At 39.3% G+C, this 12,026-nt stretch overlaps 1 non-coding gene across 1 annotated transcript; it reads left to right on the top strand.

The window, feature by feature from the left end:
• The first annotated feature begins 253 nt into the window (after positions 1 to 253).
• Positions 254 to 360, top strand: LOC117279351 (small nucleolar RNA R71). Its single transcript, XR_004509764.1, has one exon. It is a non-coding gene; the product is annotated as a small nucleolar RNA R71 (small nucleolar RNA).
• The last annotated feature ends 11,666 nt before the right edge of the window (positions 361 to 12,026 follow it).

The raw sequence follows: 12,026 nt of genomic DNA, 5'->3' as shown, positions 1-12,026 counted from the left end.
TAAGGTCAACTTCCGTATTTCTTTAGCTATAGCATCAAGTTGTACCTGCACAGATGTATTAGCATCAACTTGGTGAACACTAGTTGATCTTGTTCTTTCCGCACTCTCAGAGGGCCACTGATTTGCATCTTTAGATAACTCATCAAGAATTGTAACTATCTTCTTTGGAGTCTTCTTCATCAACGGGCCTCCAGCTACATTGCTGGCCAATGTCAATCTATCCTAAAAGTCCTGGAGTTGAATCCAGAGTTTAATTCCGCTATGTTGACACTTTAGAACAATCTCCTTAAACCTCTCCCATGCTTCAAAAATAGTTTCAATATCTTTCTGGTAGAAGTTATGGATTTCTCTTCTAAACGTGCCCGTCTTAGCTAATGAGAAATATTTATCAAGAAATTTTCTGGTCATCTAATCCTATGTTCTAATTGATCCAGTGGGCAGACTTCGAAGCTACTACTTTGCATCATCTTTGAGTGTAAAGGGGAATGCCCTTAAGTACATTGCATTTTGTGATACCCCATTGTATTGAAAGGTATTCATAATCTCCTCGAAGTCCATCAGATGTGTATTTGGAACTTCATTCATCTTCCCTTTGAAGACACAACAGTTTTGAAGGTTTTAAAGTAACCCTTGCTTCAACTCAAAGTTGTTAGCTACAATTGGAGGTGGTTTCACACTTGATAGCCCTTGGTTGTAAACTGGTCTAGCATAATCTCCCAATGATCTCCAAGGCCCGGGAGGTATATTTCCGAACTGGTCTGTATCTAAGGATTGATTTTGAGTAATTTACCATTTCTTCTTCATAGATTATATGTGCATATCTAATAGCTCCTTCCTTAGCATCATGTGCAGCTTTTTCTCGTTGTTGGCTTCCTATCTTGCCGCCAAATCTACATTATCATCATCGTCTCCAGTCATAGTTTATTTGGTTGAGGATTGCCCAACCTTCTCTAACGTCTCGATGAGATTTCTTAACTTTCTTAGTTATCATAGTTATTTTCTATCTCTGGTTTGTATGGTAGCACTGCCTTCCTCGAAGATCGAGTCATGCACCAATCTTAACCTGTAACTTGCGCACAGTCAAATAACACCAACCGTAAAAAGGGAAAAATAATATAAAATAAAAATTCCTCAATTAGTACTATAAACTATTTCATACACTATTGATTTTCAATCTCCGGCAACATCGCCGAAATTTGACGAGCGCAAAACACCATTTAAATTATGCTCACTAATAAAACATAATATAGTATTATATCGTATCCACATGGATTTGAGTTAAACAGTGTTCTTGTAGTTTCTAGGTTGATTGCTATCCAAGATGATCAACAGTTAAATTTTATGTGATAAATTCTAAAATTATGTAAGAATCTAAAGGTATTGACTAATGACAATCGAAGCAAAGAATAGGCAAAGAAGGATATCACTGAGTTAATATAGGGTTTTGATAGGATAGGTGCAAGATATTTATCTGGGATTAACTCTAGTTAATTCACTTGCAATGTTCAAGTGAGTCTCTCGAATTCACTTGATTATTAGTTCAATTGTTTTTTAGAAACTCCTCTCTCGATTAAGTCTCGACCTCACAAGATGAACCAATTTAAGCTCTGTGAAGATATGCAAGAATGGGTAGTGGATTGGTCTTTAAGATAACCTCTATCGATTATCCTTCTAACTAGGATTAATCAATGATTCAACTAGCCTCTTCCGATTACTAAGAAGAATTAATGAACTCAACCACAAATATAATGCAAAGATATCACAAGTTATGCCTCGCTCGATTACATGAACAAGTGAATATAGATGCAGTAATTAAATCATTCAAAAATGCTTCAATACATAAAACTAGAGTTATAATCAACAGACAAATATCAATACACCAAACCCATCAAACCCTAAAAGGAACTACTCCATAGACATGGAGTAATGCATCACAAATATAATATAAGTATAGGAAAACATAAATTAAATCCAAACTCGGGCCTTGAGTGAGGAAGGAATGATTAAATTCTTGTGTTGTTGCTCCTCAAACTCTTCCTTAGCCTCCTTAGGACGATTATGTGTCAAAACTGTTCAGAAATTAATGTTCTTCCATGTATTTATACCAATTAGGATCAGGCCCAGATGAAACCATCTTCTCATAGATGAAACATGATATTGGCTATGTAAAAATTACACAAGCGCGCCGCATGGGGCGACGATCCATGCGGGGCATTAGTGGGAAATCAAGAGAGCTCAACTTCTATCAAGCAGCCCAAAAATACACTGTTGCCTCGCACAAGGCATCGCATCAGTGCAAATTTCTCAGAGTATAGATTAAATCTTGTTTTTTGACATCCAAACTTGGTCCTCGACCCCCGGAACATGATCCTGGCTTAAGCCCTTGGGTTTTTACTCACACTTCAAATATCCAAATAGATAGAATTAGCTCCATAACATCTACATCACTGGAATTACTTCTACAAGGCATAAAACACGCAATAAGTTCAAAACACTAGAGATTAAACCTCAAACACAAGTAAAGTATAGTGAATTCGGGTACAATATGTGACTAAAACTCAAGATTATAGTCTACCATCAACTCTCCACCTTCCTACTCAAAGCATCTGCCTTCCTGGGATGATAAAGAATGGTCATATTATAATCCTTTTCTATCTCTAACCACCTCCGTTGCCTCAAGTTCAGATGTTTTTATTTAAATAAGTGTTGTAGACTCATGTGATCCATGAACACCTCACAAGACACAACTATAAAGATAGTGCCTCCAAATCTTGAGCGCGTGAATAATGCCTGCTAACTTGAACTCATGCACTAGGTAGTTCTTCTCATGGGGTCTTAACTGAAGAGAATCATAAGCAATCACTCTACACTGCTGCATCAATATACACCCAATTCTAAACCGCGAAGCATCACAGTAGATTGTATAAGAACCCGATATTGAAGGCAAAACTAGAACTAGAGTTGTAGTCAAGTCAATCTTGAGCTTCTTAAAGCTCTCTTCACACTCATCAGACCGCCTAAATGGGGCACCCTTATGCGTCAATCTAGTCAATGGGGTTGCTATAGAGGAAAACCCCTACATGAAATAGCGATAATATCCAGCCATACCTAGAAAACTCTGAATCTCAGTAGCGGTAGATGGTCTGGGCCAACCCTGAACTGCCTCAATCTTCTTCGGATCTACCTTACTACCCTCACTGGACATCACATGGTCTAAGAATGCCGCCGAGTCTAACCAAAACTCATACATAGAGAATTTAGCATATAGCTTCTCCTCCCTCAAAGTCTGGAGCACAATTCTCAAGTGTTGCTCATGCTCCTCTCGGCTGTGAGAATACACTAGTATATCATTAATAAACACAATGACGAAGGAATCCAGATACGGCTGAAACACGTTGTTCATCAAGTGCATGAAAGATGATGGGGGAATTGGTCAGCCTAAAAGATATCACTAAGAAATCATAATGAACATAACTGGTCCTAAAAGCCGTCTTCAGAATGTCTGAAGCCCGGATCTTCAATTAATGGTACCCTGATCTCAAATCAATCTTCGAGAATATCCTAGCACCTTGAAGCTAATAGAGCCATCTTTCTTTTTCATAAATAGAACTGGAGCATCCCTAAGGTGAAACACTCGGTATGATGAAACCTTTATCAAGCAACCCCTGAAGCTTTTCCTTTAATTCATTCAACACCACTAGCACCATGCGATATGGTGGAATATAGATGGGTTGAGTGTCCGACACCAGATCAATACCAAAATCAGTATCCTTATAGGGTGGCATGCCCGGTAGGTCTGCTGGAAATATATCTGGGAACTCCCTCACTACCAGAACTGTATCAATGATAGGAGTATCAACACTAACATCCCTCACAAAGGCTAAGTATGCCAAGCACCCCTTCTCAACCATCTGTTGTGCCTTGAGAAAAGACACCACCCTACTAGGAACATGATCCAGGGAGCCACTCCACTCTAACCTTGGCAACCCCGGCATAACCAATGTCATGATCTTAGCGTGATAATAAAAAATAGCATGATATGGTGGCAACAAATCCATGCCCAAAATCATATCAAAATCCACCATATTGAGTAACAAAAGGTTAACCTTAGTCTCAAAGCCCCCAATAGTGTCCAAACAAGAATGATAAACACGGTCCACCACAATAGAATCCCCAACGGGCATAGACATATAAACAGGTCTATCCAAAGAATCACGAGACATATCCAAATACAAAGAAAAAGGATGACACATATGAATAAGTAGAGCCCGGATCAAATAAAACTGATACATCTCTATATCAAACTGAAACAATACCTATAATGACAACATCTGATGCTACAACCTCAGTCCTATCAGAGAAATCATAACAACATGCCTACCCCTCTAGGACGTCCTCTACCTTCCTGTCCTCCACCTCTAGCTGGCTGTGCAAGTGGAGTATCAACTTGAGCAAAAACTATGGCATGAGTACCTTGCGGAGGCCCACCACTCCGTAGTCTGGGACAATCTCTCACAAAGTACATGGTATCACCATACTTAAAATAACCTCTCTGCGTGCGTGGCTGCTAGTACTGAGTCTGCCCCAGACAGATGGAATAGCCACTATAGGAACCCCATGTAGAAGGTGCGCTGGAAGATGGCTGTCTAATATGAATACGCTGAGGTCCCTGACTAACTGGAGCACTACGAGTAACCTGAAGTGAAGACTAAACTGGTCGACTGATAAAACCTCTCCCATGATGAGTTATAGCTGAAGAATGGGAATCGCTAAATCCTCCAAAGCCTCGAGGCCTCTTGGTCTCCCTATATTCACTCTTCTGCCCATGGATATGCTCCAACCTCCTAGCAATATCCACAACCTAGTGGAATGGAGTCTCAGTCTCCAGCTCCCATGTCATCCCAAACTTAAGGCTATAACCGAGTCCCTTAATAAATCTATGAACTCTCTCTATATCAGTGGAAACCAAAGAAGATGCATGAGAAGATAACTCAGTAAACCTCATAGCATACTCGGACATAGTAATACTCCCATGATATAATTTCTCGAACTTGGTACACAACGCATCCCTTAGGGTATATGGAATGAACTCCCACAAGAAGAGATTAGTGAATTGAGTCCAAGTAAGTCGCGTTGTGCCAGCTGGCCTACTCGCCTCATAAGTCTGTCACCATCTATAAGCCGACCCAATCAGCTGGAAAATAGTGAGGTCTACCCTGCTCGACTCCACCACACCCATAGAACGCAGAATGCAGTTTCACCGATCAAAGAAATCATGTGCATCATGAAACTTTTGGAACCTCTCTAAACTCCTCTATCTCTCAGCTTACAAAACTAGCCCTACCTCAGGCTGAACTGCAACCATGGGCCTGCATCGTATGACACCCACATCCTAATCAGCATGAGCCTACTGCTCTGGAGTATGGTCCGCGAGAGTTTGAGCTCTTCCCCCATCCTCGTGAAGTATGCAACTGGGATCAACCCCACCCGAGCCAAAGTACCAAACATGTCCAGAAAGTGTGCTAGGGTCTCCTGAAGTCCAAGGGTAGCAAAAAGCTTCTCAGGTGCATGCTCCACATACTTGGGATCATAGTACTCAACATGAGCTACTGAGGCTCCCAGTTGCTGCTCTAATAGGTGCCCTAGCTATAACACATGCCCTTTCTTGCCTCTACTTCGACCCTGGTCTCTCGCAGCTTTAAAAGGGGTCACGAGTGTCTACTTATCTGATCTAGCTGAATGTGTTCTCACCATCTGTGAGAGAATAGATTGACAAAGGCTCAAATTCCGAAATCAATAAATCCGCACGATAAGGAATGGACGAAGTGAAATTTCCTAATAGTTCTGTAGCCTCTCGAAGATAAGTATAGATATCTCTTTGCCAATCCACAAGACTCTACTAAACTTGCTTATGACTCATAGAACTTATGAACCTAGAGCTCTGTTACCAACTTGTCATGACACAAAATCCCACCATATGGGTAGTGAAGGCACCTAGTTACTAAGAATAGGTAAGCCCATCACACAATGATATCAAACAAAATATAACAACTTAAATACTAAATAAAAGATGAGAAATGTCATAACATAGCCAAAACAGAAATACGACAGTCACAATCCCAAAATCCGGTAATACTGAGTCATAAGCTACAGAAGGAATATATAATAACTCTCAATTGTACATTACTGTTTGGAAGACAATATACAGTATAAAATGAAGTAAGATGGTGACTCCGAGGCCTACTATCGGAAAATCAGGTATACCTTGATATCTCCAATAGCAGTGGCTCAACTCTCTAATGACCAGCATGATGCGAGGTACCTACACCGTTCTGGGATCATTTTCAACAAACCAAACTTGGTCAACATATCCAACGTAAGTTTCCAAACTATGGATCAATTATTCCAAAACCTCCCCGGAACCCAGCAAACCATCCCCATAAGTCACATAGCCAAAAATACACATAGAGGAGCTTCAAAAGGGGAAAAGTGGGTCAAATAAAAAATAAATGACCGGTCGGGTCGTTACAAATCAAGAATTTATATTAAATTCTAAAAAGCATCATTAATGGAGATATAAGCTGTAACGACCTAACCGAGCATTTTGTGTATTTGAGCCCCGTTTCCAATTGAAGCTTCTCGTATGTGTGTTTGTGGTTTTATGACTTTCGGGATGGTTGGTTTCGTTTCAGAAAGTTTTTGGTTTGATTTGGAATGATTGGTTCTTAATTTAGAAGCTTAAGTTGTAAATATTTACCGAGGTTTGACTTTTATGAAAATGACCATAGAATGGTATTTTGATGGTTCCTATAGGTTCGAATGGTGATTTTGGACTAAGGTGTATGCCCGAAATTGGATACGGACGTTCCTAGGTTTATTTGACTCTTGCCGAAAGTTGGCAATTTGAAAGTTTAGTTTGACCATGGTTTCACTTTATGGATATCAAGTTCGGATTTTTATTTCAGGACTTGGAATATGTCCGTTTTTTCATTTGGAACGTGTCTGCAAAAATTTGGTATCATTCCAAGTTGGTTTGATAGGAATCAGACGCTTGGTTGTGATTTTAGTGATTTTTGAGTTTCATTGTGAATTCTAGGTGTTTTGGTGTTGGATTCATGGTTCTGGATGTTATTTTGGTATTTTGAGTGTACGAGCAAGTTTGTATGATATTTTTAGACTTGTGTGGATATTTAGTGTGGAGCCCCAGGGGCTCGGGTGAGTTTCAGAAGTGTTTCAGATTGGTTTGAACTTGTGTTAGGTTGCGGGTGTGCTGGTGCTACAGTTATCGCAATTGCGAGCACCAGCATCGCAATTGCAAAGGGGGAAAGGGGCTTCAGGTGTCGCAAATGTGACACCTCGATCGCATTTGTAAAGGTAGCACAGAGTTTGGTCAGGTCTCATTTGCGACCATATGGTCGCTTTTGCGAAGTAGGTTGTAATCGCAATTGCGAAGCCTTTATCGCGATTGGGCCATCTGTATGGGCTAACATGGTTTGCTTTTAGGATCCCTGTGTTGCATTGATGAGGGGTCGCATTTGCGAACCCTAGGTTGTATTTGGGACATCTACAGCTGAATAAAAGGTTGGGATTTAGGGACTTAGTCTCATTTTATCACATTTTAGTCTCATTTTATCACATTTTGGAGCACTAGACTCGGTAGGAGACGATTTTAAGAGGATATTTTCACACCAAACTATTGGATAAGATATTTTGATCCACTTTTGAATATATAACATTATTATTTATGAGATTTAACATCTAAATCATGAGATTTTAAGAGTAATTTTTGGGATTTTGGACTATGTTCTGAAAAACGAGGAGATGTACTCCGTTAATCATACTCTGAAAATATTTCATTAACAACTTCCATTTCGTTTCCATTAGCAGCTTCAACCATAATTTCCAAAATATTGCAATTTTATAGATATGATGAAAAATATGTTTGCCAAATACCAATATTTCTAATTGAATTCCCAATATCAATCACCACCCACAACCTGTCTACGGAGCCTCTAAGTACAACTGAAGAGTAATATGGAAATGCCGGTCACAAGGCTCCGGCTATACCTCAAAATACAAAGTACATGAGAAACAAAATATACAGGACCCCGAAATGAAGTGAGGCTCACCAAGTCATATGAAAAGAGTATACTGCTACCACTGATCGATGTCGCCTACTGTGGAACCACCTGTATTAATTAAAGATAAAGCACCCCCGAAAAAAGGGACGTTAGTGCCGTCGAATAGCACTAGTATGTATAACTAAACATTATTTCAATAGAATGAACAATAATGCAAGTAAGGACAATCATAATATTAGTTAAGGCATTAAACATTTACTAAACATCAAACAAGGGATGAGTTAAGCTTCAATGAAATTTCATTATTTTAAGTCGGGGAAGTCTTTAGTACCAATATGCCACTATTCACCATTTCGATTTCAATTCCCAATACAGTCACCACCATGTGTATGGCATGTCATATGATCACGACTCGATCAGCTAGGCCGTCTCATATGGCACATCAACCACAATCACGATTTCAGTTCCAAAACAGTTACCACCATGTGTACGGCATGTCAACCGATCACGACCCGATCGGCTAGGCCGTATCATACGGGACATCAACCACAATCATGATTTTAGTTCCAATACAGTCACCACCATGTGTACAACATGGCGTCCGATCACGACCCCATCAGCTAGGCCATCTCCTAAGAGAAATCAACAACAGTTGCAATTTCAATTGCAATTTTTAATAGAGTCACCACCATGCGTACGACATGGCATCCGATCACGACCCGATCGGCTAGGCCATCTCATAAGATACATAAACCATGATTATATTATTTCACTTGACACGTTGGCCGTATTTCATATTTTACTTTTAGTATTCCTCGCTTTGTATCTCATATTTAGTAGTTTGCATTTCAACAATCATCATAGATTTTCCAATAATGAGGCATTTATTTTCATAGCATTTAAGCACACATGTGAGAAATTGAGAGTTTTAGGTACATTGAGATTTCTTACAGAATTGTCATTACTTTTGTTTGAAACACAACTTCATGTCAAGGCATTTAAACATGCAACCCATACTTTGAACACATTTTTCAAATAAGAGTATAACATAACAAGAGCATTTAAATTGCATATTGAACATGGATATCTTTTGGCACAAGCTTATTCGGAATGTTCAACTCAAAGTGAGCAACTCAAGACTTACATGGATATTGTGGGGTTCAATTCTAAGAGAAGAGTTTAGCCATACATACCTGGATTCAGCCATTTAGTGTTATTAAAATCCCCCACTACTCTTACAGCTTCAATCTACATCAACATAATTCAATTGGACCAATATTAGTAAAAATTTCCAGGTTTTTGGTCATTTTGGCATTTTATCAAATACCTAAAGTGCATAGCATTCTACTACATCTAGTAATGGTGTTCCTTTATCCAACAATCCTTCCTTCCAACCAACAAGATATATTACAACATCCTCTGACTACTAATTGCCTTCTTTAGCACCATTATAATAAACAATGAACTCACATCCAACAAATTTCACTAATTAACTCATTACAATATCTCTACAACACCCAATAATCTAGTTTAAGTATTTATGGCTTCCAATCACCATCTCATAAGTGATAATACTTATTTCTTAATTATATATTCACTAACAATCCATGCATGTAGGTTTAAGGGTTGAAGATTACCTCTTGTAGATCAAATCTTGAAAGTCAACTTTTCGGGTGTTCATGAGATTTTGAATAAATCCTATGGAATGCATTCAAAACCTTGTTGTAACTAGTGATTGAGAAGTGAAATTGTCATATAAACACACTTAAAAACTCACCTTTAGTGTGTATTGGAAGCCTTGGCCGGATGGGTGATGGAGAAAAAAATCCTAGTCTTGAAATTCTTTTATTTTTCTCTCTCCCCGCTCAGGTATTAATAGGCCCAGATACAGTATTTTTCAACTGGTGCTATCCCTGTGCTATAAGGCTTTAGCTCACTGCTTTGCTAAAATGTTTAGCTTCCCTCATGTGCTATAGCTGTGCTATGGGGAGATAGCTCATTGTATTTTCTTTAGTCTTATTGCTTTGAAATAGCTAGTATTCAGATGGCACTATTTGAGGCATTATATGGTAGGAGATGAAGATATCCCATTGGGTAGTTCGAGATTGGGGAAGCTGAGTTGATAGGACCAGACCTTGTGCATCAAGCTATGGAAAAGGTTAAGATCATCAAGGGGAAGTTAAAAACTACTCAGAGTCGCCAAAAGTCCTATTCGAATGTTGTCGCAGACACGTAGAGTTCAAAGAAGATGATTGGGTATTCTTGAAGGTTTCCCCTATGAAAGGTATTTTGCGGTTTGGGAGAAATGGAAAATTGAGTTCGAGGTATGTCGGGTCGTTCAGAATCATTCAGAGGATTGATAAGGTGGAGTACAAGCTAGAGCTACCACCTGAGATGTCATTAGTGCACCCGGTATTTCATGTATCTATGTTGAAGAAATTAATAGGAGATCCGTCGCTTATCGTGCCAGTTGAGACAATTGAAGCTAATGAAGTCTATCATATGAAGAGATTCCAGTTGCCATTCTTGATAGGCAAGTCTGAAAGTTGAGAAATAAAGAAATTGCTTTCGTGAAAGTGATATGGCAAAACCAGCATGTTGAAAAAGCTACTTGGGAGGCCGAGGAAGAGATGAAGAAGAAGTATCCGCACTTGTTTGAATATTTGTGTAATCCTTTTTATGAAATCATCACCTCTGAATTTTGTATCACTTGTTCAGTTAATATAAAGGTGTTCCCTTTTGGTTATATGTTGCTTATAAAACCACGGTTGGTGTTATTTTGTGTTGTGTTACGTCAATGGATTATGTACATGTTGTTAGGATGTGTTTTGGGGCTCTCTGACAGGTGGATAGGCCTAATTACAAAGGGAACTCCGGTGAAATTTCTGGAAATTTAGGAAGTTAGTCAAATTTGGGGCTGCTGGTGTGTGGTATGAAAACCAAGTTGCATAAGTTGCTAATAGTGGACCTTAATCCTCATTCAAGGACCAATGATCTTAAGTGGGGGAGGATGTAAGGCCACATAAAAGTTTTTCTTTCTAAAACCCCGAATTTCATGGTTCCAAGTTAGGATTTTGTGGTAGAGATTGTTGAAATTCTTCGCAGCGAGCTTACGAGCCGCGGTTCGGACTTTTTGGATTGAACAGTACGCGAGGGAGTTGAAGAAAATATTTTTGTAGAAGTAAGTATTTGTGCGGCCCATTATGCGGCCGCAGAGTGAAGCGGTCTTTTTGGCCAATTTTGAGGTCAGTTTCGCGGCCAATTATGCAATCGCATAACCATTTTGCGAGCTGCACTTTGGTCGCATAATTATCCTTGGACTTTTGCAGAGGGAGGTTGTGCGGCGCATTATGCGACCGTAGAACAGGTCTGCGGGTTGCATAACAGCCACAGAGTGAAGCAGACCAGCCTAGTTCCCAGGTCCTCTTTTCGCGGACCGCATAACCATTATGTGGTCGCATATGCGACCGCAGATCTTATTCCGGGGCTTCATTTTGGGGGGTTTTATAACCCGACCCAATTTAATTATATAAGCTTTTTGGATAATTTTTCTTGTAAAATATGATACTTTTCAAGTGAGAGAGAGATCTTAGAGTAGGGAAGTGTTCTTCAACCTATTACCCATCAATTCTTGCTCAAATCATTGAAGATTAACTAGGAAATTCACTAAGTATTCATCTTAAAGTTAAGAATCTATGTCCCAGCTCTTAATTTCGAAATTCTACTAAATAAATGAGTAATTAGAAAAACCATCCTTGGGTAAGGGAGTTGTTATCTTTCATGCATGTGTGATGAAAGAGTGTAGGAGGACTGTGAGCTAAAAATGGTAAAGAATGGGGTGTGAGATGATGGAATCTTTCACAAAAAGGGTCTTGCAAACATAATGCACACCAAGTGTTTGATAATGTGCTCAAATGAGATAGAATCATGATCATCTTTCTAATT

Source organism: Nicotiana tomentosiformis, chromosome 9, assembly GCF_000390325.3.
Source record: "Nicotiana tomentosiformis chromosome 9, ASM39032v3, whole genome shotgun sequence".
Taxonomy (NCBI): Eukaryota; Viridiplantae; Streptophyta; class Magnoliopsida; order Solanales; family Solanaceae; genus Nicotiana; species Nicotiana tomentosiformis.
The sequence above is the reverse complement of the archived record's forward strand: the minus strand, read 5'-3'. Positions and strand labels throughout refer to the sequence as shown.